We start from the raw sequence: 7579 nt of genomic DNA on the forward strand, positions 1-7579 counted from the left end.
TCTGATAAGACTTAGTTTTTCTGGAAAAAAAAAGTCAATTTTCTAAAGCACAGTCCACCTAACAGTTGCTGATAGGATACCTTTAAAGAAGGAATCTGGGATCTAGTTATAAACACCTCGGTGGGTTATAAACACCTTGGTGGGGCATGAGTATCTTAGATATTGTGGAGTGACAGAAAAGCTTACTAGAAATGTAACTCCAGATCAGCTTCCAAATCTTATTTATTGTTGGAAAACAAAGGTTTATAAAATCACTTGGACTTATGAAACCTGATTTCACCCACTGAAGGAAAAGAATGGATTCAACCAAGGCCAACGATGAAGGCTTTTAGCACTGGTTATGAGTAAATTTCTCTAAGGAGCCAAAAGTTCATAAATTTTCAGAATTTGAGTTTAATCAGTAAGAATTTCTTGGGTTTGTAAGTGATAGCAGAAGACCTGGAGCCTCCACATTATTGTTTTGGTTAGAGGGAGTCCTGTCGAATGTCTGGGAATCCCTGAGAACTCACTATGGTTGATACCCTCTTTGGGAGTGCCTGGCTGACTGCCATGAGCTCACAGGACCAGTTTAGCCTCTAGGTCCAGGGCCTACAGTGCTGGGGAAAGGAGCTCTGCTTGGGAAAATGTCTGGAGTCTGGCCAGGAAAAATGTCTACAAAACCAAAAAAGAAAAAAAAGGACACTCATAGCAAAATTAATGAACATTTATTAAATGATCACAAAATTGAACACTGTGTCAGCTTCATTAATGGATGGGTTTAGCATTCATAACAACTTCATTACATTGGACAACAATTTTTAGATGAGATGCTCTCACCAAGTGAGAGTTCCTAAGTATATGTGATGAGTGTAGAGAAATTATATTTTAACTTTTAGCCACATAATTTCACAAGCAAAATTTAAAAAATCCTTTTATAGAAAAATTATTAAGTGTGAAATGTATATACCTTTTAATATGTTTCAAATGATGTGAAAGAGTGTTTTAAGAATATGAAGGCCTTAAGACAGTTCTGGATCTTGTACAATTTTGTTCATTCAAAACATGCTTGTCGCCGGGCATGATGGCTCACACCTGTAATCCCACCATTTGGGAGGCCGAGGTGGGTGGATTACCGGAGGTCAGGAGTTCGAGACCATCCTGGCCAATGTGGTGAAACCCTTTCTCTACTAAAAATACAAAAATTAGCTGGGCGTGGTAGTGGGCACCTGCAGTCCCAGCTATTCAGGAGGTTGAGGCTGGAGAATTGCTTGAACCTGGGAAGCGGAGGTTGCAGTGAGCTGAGACTCCATCCTGGGCAACAAGAGCGAAACTACGGCTCCAAAACAAAACAAAACAAAAAAATGAACAAACAAACAAAAAAACATGCTTGTCATTAGGCATTTGACTTGCATGTCCTCCTCTAGGTCTGGACTGCAATTCTAGGCTATGCGCTACCAATCTGGATAGGACTGGTGCAGGGATATCTGTGTGCTAGAATGTTCAGAACTCACCTGGGTTGAGTTTTTCAATGGTCATCTCTGAGGCAGAAGCCTGGTGTAGAGAAAGCCTGCTGTTACAGTCTGATCTGTAACTCCTGACATAACTCCAAAGGTACTTTAGAGGACACATGACCTATTCTTCCAGAGATGACCTGGAGCCAGGCTTCCCTCTTAAGGCCTCTGAAAGGTGGCCTGTGTGGGTGTGGAGGGAGGCATCTTCACTCCTGTCCTCTTAGCTTTGCCTCTGGCAGGAATAAAGAAGTGGGCTTTGATGTCAATATGTTCCCTTCAGAATGCCTTAGAAAAATAATGTATGTCTTGGCAAGTAGTGACTGTCATGCCAGCTCTGTTTTACGGTAATTTGGCTGTGTGTTGCCACTCAAAGAACGTGCAATTTGAACTTTGACTAGGAGGGACAGTCTCAGTAATTGCCACAATTAGGTGATGCGATTGTTTTGGTGGAGGTATTCAGAAACTTGGTAGGTTTTCTTTCCTGGTGTATTTCTGGACTTTATATTGAGCATATTTATCTCATGAGTCTCCCATCCTCAGGTCTGCAAACTCTGCAGGAAATGAACTCTAAGGGCCAGATATTGTGTTATGTTTAAGGTCATGGAGAAAAACAGTGGCAACCTCCCAAAGAAAAGACAGGCTTCTGAGTCTGGGATGTGCTGGGTCAGTGGGGTCACTGTTGACTCCCCCAAGGCCAACCATTACAGGAAACAGAATTATAAGCCCGACTCACCAGGGGAGAATGAATCTCAAAAGCCTGATTCCTATGTCCCCATTGACATTTTAAAAACTCTGCTCTTCTGCCAGACATTCAGAGGAGAGTGAAGTAAATTTTAAAAGGAGAAAAATGTTTATTTGTTTTAAAGCTTGCTCAGTAATCCACTTAGGTCATTTACATAAACAACCTTTCCATGTAAACACCATTAATTATGTAGTATAACAGCCACATAAAAATGCTAAAAAATAAAAGTAATTGTAGAATAAATTAGAATGGCTTGAGTGCACAAATATAGAGAAACTGTAGACTTTTACATTTTATCGAAGGAAGTAGATGTGTGTTTTTTCTTTTGTTTGAGCTACTAGGATGGAACCAACAAATGACATTTTACAGATGGATACCAAAGCTGTTAAAGTTTAAACCCATACTGGTGATGAAATTACAGTTTTTGCAGGGACCTTGACTCATGCCTCTTTCTTTATCTGTCTTGAAAAGATTGTGGGGCAAGATAGGAGTTGAAGTGTCCTGTGGATTTCCCCAGAAGGTTTGTTGGAGCAAGACCATTGTTGTCTACTCCAAAATCAGTAGCTTCCAACCTCCTTTCACCTGTAATAACAGAAGATTACTTGTGTCTGTGCTAAAGGAAATGAATTGAGTGCAGCCTGCCAGGCACAAAGAAGAAGGGCAGAAACTGACACTGTTGAGGAAAGATGGCATAGGGGACCTTGTAGTAACAATACCAGGGCACATTTATGTCACCCTTTGTAGTACTGCAAGCATCTTTATAGATATCATTTAATATGATTCCTCACAATAATTCTGTAAGATAGACAGGGCATGCATTTTTATCAGTCCCATTTTACAGACAAGGCAATTGAAGCTTCATGAAGGAAATCACAATGAAGCTGGAATTGGAAAGCATTTCCTAACTCTCATCTATATTTTTTTCATTACCCCATTCATAATTCTTTTTAAATGTAAATGAAAAGAAACATGGTTCAGTTCCTAGCAATATTTTGTGCTATGTAGGATCTTTTAAGAATGTTGAGTGCATTTACATCATTTCCTCAGGGAAAGTTTTGTTTTACCTGGACAGGCAGGAAATGGAGTTGAAATGGGAAAAGTTTTTCATTTTTATGGATTAAACCCATCTGTTATGTTCACTAAGGCTAGATCATGGAGGAGGATAGATTTCTCATGGCATAAAGAGAGGAGAGTAAAATGCACCTCCTTTATTCCCTGGTTCAGATTCACCCCCATCCAGAGAGTCCTGTTCAGACAAAACATGGCAGCCAGCCTATCAGTCAGAAAGAAAAGATACTGTGGCCCTCAAACATGCCCCAGCATACTGAGCAGTCTTCCACAAAGTTGAAGTTAATACTTATTGCTCGGAAGAATTCTGAGGGATAATCTTTTTGCACATATTTGAACCTCCTTCAGAGACATATGTTTAAATATTTTACTATATTATCTGCTGTGTCTGCACAGGACAAAATAAAGGAAAATTTCCAATTTATTCAGAATAATGCTGACTGAGTACTTACTATGTGCCATAGTCAAGCGCTGGAATGCTAGTGTTTGTTTTTTTTTTTTTTTTCCTGAAACGGAGTTTCACTCTTATTGCCCAGGCTAGAGTGCAATGGCGCAGTCTCAGCTCACTGCAACCTCCACCTTCCGGGTTCAAGCAATTCTCCTGCCTCAGCCTGCTGAGTAGCTGGGATTACAGGCATGCACAACCATGCCTGGCTAATTTTGTATTTTTAGTAGAGACAGGGTTTTACCATGTTGGTCAGGCTGGTCTCGAACTCTTGACCTCATGTGATTTGCCTGCCTCGGCCTCCCAAAGTTCTGGGATTACAGGTGTGAGCCACTGTGCCCTTCCTGGAATGTTAATGTTTTTTGTTTTTGTTTTTGTTTTTTTTGAGACAGAGTCTTGCTCTTTCACCCAGGCTGGAGGGCAGTGGTGGGATCTTGGCTCACTGCAACCTCCACCTCCCGGGTTCAAGTGATTCTCCTGCCTCAGCCGCCTGAGTAGCTGGGATTATAGGCACACGCCACCACGTCTGGCTAATTTTTGTATTTTTAGTAGAGATGGGTTTTCACCATGTTGGACAGGCTGCTCTTGAACTCCTGACCTCAAGTGATCCACCTGCCTGGGCCTCCCAAAGTGTTGGGATTACTGGCATGAGCCACCGCACCCAGCTTGGAATGTTAGTGTTGAACCACACACATGTACACCTTGTAATAGAGCTCACAGTCAAATATTAATGAAATGATCATGTCAATATTTACTGTAGAAAACCCATTTTCCAATGGGAGTAAGACCAGTAACTAGTTAATTGGAAAATGCAGTTAAAGTGGGAAGTATGTATATGATTTGATATATATATATTTAATCATATAGGTATGGTTATATATATATAAATATTTTATTTTTTTACTTAAAATACATAAACGAACATTCATTTGCTAAATTTGTTAGAGTCAAGATGGTTTCTTTTAGGATCTGTCCAGTCATTGAAAGTTTACGTTATCTTTCTTGCATAAAGCTCACTCAAAATGATGGGATATACATTATCATCTACAATTTCCAGTTTCAGATACTCTAAAGTGGAGGGAAAACTTAAAGACACTTGTGAAGTGTCTTCACTAAGTGAATTCACTTAGATTTTTATTTTTTCCCCCAATCTTTTACACTTGTCTTGCCTACAACTAATTTAAGAGCAGTTATTTTCCCCCAGCTTTTCAGGTCTTTCCAAGGCATTTAACTGAGCTTTCATAGAAACAGTAACTCTCTTTTTATGCTCATATTTGATCAGTTTATGTGATATTTAATCAAACTACATAATTATAGTAATCAAGTACAACTGCCATAAACAGGTTTGGGAACAAAAACAACCCACTCTTAGTAAGCATAAGCTCAGCTGGTGGGAGTAGAGGCCTTGAGGTTACCAGGTGGCAGAAGCCGCAAGTGTTGATCGTGATCCGGGCAATCCATCAATACGTTTTACAAAGGGATTTGAAAGCATCACTTAATTCCCTGCAGTGCTGAATTAAGAGAGCTTGTGTTGTAATTAACAACGAATAAATATTACTAAAGAAAAGCAGTGGGTGCCATAAAAGTCTGTGATTGGGGGATGTGATATATACATCACAGTCCTGGGGCGTTAGGAAAGACTTGACTGTTGACCTAAGATCAGACGAAGATTAGAGTTACCTCAGAGACAGGCTGGGGCAGGAATCTGGAGAAAGCGTTCCAGGCAGCAGGAGTAGCAGGGTCAATGGTGTGAGGGTGGAGGGAGGATGTGTTGAAAATGAGGAACTCAAAGAAGGCAGTGTGGGTGGAGCAGAGAGTGGCAGCTGGGGAGCAGTCCTGGATGAGGCAGAGGGAGGTAGAGGCCACTTCATGCAAGCTTTCCGGGCTCTCATGAGCAGGGGATCTTCATCTCTATTGACAGCGGGAAGCTGCCAATGCATGTGAAGTGAGAGTGTGCTTATTTGATCAAGAGCAACAGCCAATTTGTAGAGTTTAGACCCCCAAATCTAATTTGCATACTTGGATTGTATATTTTCCTAATCTAAATACACTATAGGTAATGGAGAAAAAAATTTTTTTTCTTGACCTCTGGCATCAGAATTTCTCTTAGGAAGGGAACTGTCCTTATTCAGGAAAATGCATTCATTGGCAGCTTGTGGGTCAGAGATGAAGATCTGAGGACAGGTGTTGAGATAATAAAGAGATGCTAAATATCTCTGCTGAGAAAATAAAAGCGAGTGAGAGAGAAGGAAGGGGAGTTTTGTGTTAGTTTTCTAGGCCTGCCTTAACTAAGTACCACAAACTGAGTGGCTTAAAATAACAGACATTTATTCTCTCCACTTTGGAGGTTAGAAGTCTGAAATCAAGGTGTCAGCAGGGCCATGTTCCCTCTATAAAGCTCTGGACAGAATTTTTCCTTGCCTCTTCCTGGTTACTCCCGGTGCCTGTGCAATCCCTGGTGTTCCTTAGTTTGCGACTCCATCTCTCCAGCTCTGACTCTGTTGTCACATGGCATTCTCCTTGTGTGTCTCTGTCTGTGCATCTTCTCCTTTTCTTATAAAGATGCCAGTCATATTGGATTAGGGTCCACCGAAATTACTTCATCTTAACTTGCTTGCATCTGCAAAGACCCTGTTTTCTAAATAATGTCCCATTCACATGCACTGGAGGTTAGGACTTGAATATATCTTTTTGGGGGACACAATTCAACCCATAACTGGTGTAAACAGGGAGAGAGGTGAGAAGGATCAGAAAAATCATTAGATGTTAAGGGGTTAGGGTGGCTACAGCCATTAAGAAATTGCTGGTGGTGGAATGGCTGAGCAGACTAATAATGCATTTTAAAGCGCTTTTTGAAGACATAGAAGTAGCCAACAAACATGAAAAAATGCTCAACATCAGTAATCATCAAAGATATGAAAATCAAAACCACAATGAGCTATCATTTCACACTAGTCAAAATGGCTATTAAAAGTCAAAAAATAATAAGGGCAGCAAGGCTGTGGAGAAAAGGGAATGCTTATGCACTGCTGGTGGGAATGTAAATTAGTTCAGCCACTGTGGAAAGCAGTCTGGAGATTTCTCAAAGGACTTAGAACTACTATTAGATCCAGTAATCCCATTAATGAGTATATACTCAATGGAAAATAAATCATTATATCAAAAAGACACATCCACTCATATGTTCATCAAAGCACTATTCACAATAGCAAATACATGGAATCAACCTAGGTGTTCATCAATGGTGGATTGGATAAAGAAAATGTGGTACATATACACCATGGAATACTACGCAGCCATAAAGGAGAATGAAATTATTTCCTTTGCAGCAACATGGATGCAGCCAGAGGCCATTATCCCAAGTGAACTGACGCAGGAACAGAAAACCAAGTACTGCATGTTCTCATTTATAAATGGGAGCTAAACATTGGGTACACATGAACATAAAGATGGGAATCACAGACTCTGGGGACTATTAGAGTGGGGCAAGAGGGAGTGGATAAAGGTTGAAAAACTACTTATTGGGTACTATGCTTACTACCTGTGTGATGGGCTCATTTGTACTCCAAACCTCAGTGTCACACAATATACTCATGTAAAAAAACCTGCACATGTACCCCCTGAATCTAAAATGAAAGTCAAAATTATAAAAATAAAGATCTGATCCAAAAATAAATAAGTATCTTTCTTCCCGTGTAAGACATGACAGCCTACAAAATGTCTCCCCACTGTGCCCAGGGTGATGACTCCCACCTTTTCAGTGACACTTCTATTACACATGTGTTTGTTGATGCTTTGGTGGAGGAGATGAGGGGGCAAAAGACAAGTGGGGTC

Source organism: Pan troglodytes, chromosome 4 (assembly GCF_028858775.2).
Source record: "Pan troglodytes isolate AG18354 chromosome 4, NHGRI_mPanTro3-v2.0_pri, whole genome shotgun sequence".
NCBI classification, from domain to species: Eukaryota; Metazoa; Chordata; class Mammalia; order Primates; family Hominidae; genus Pan; species Pan troglodytes.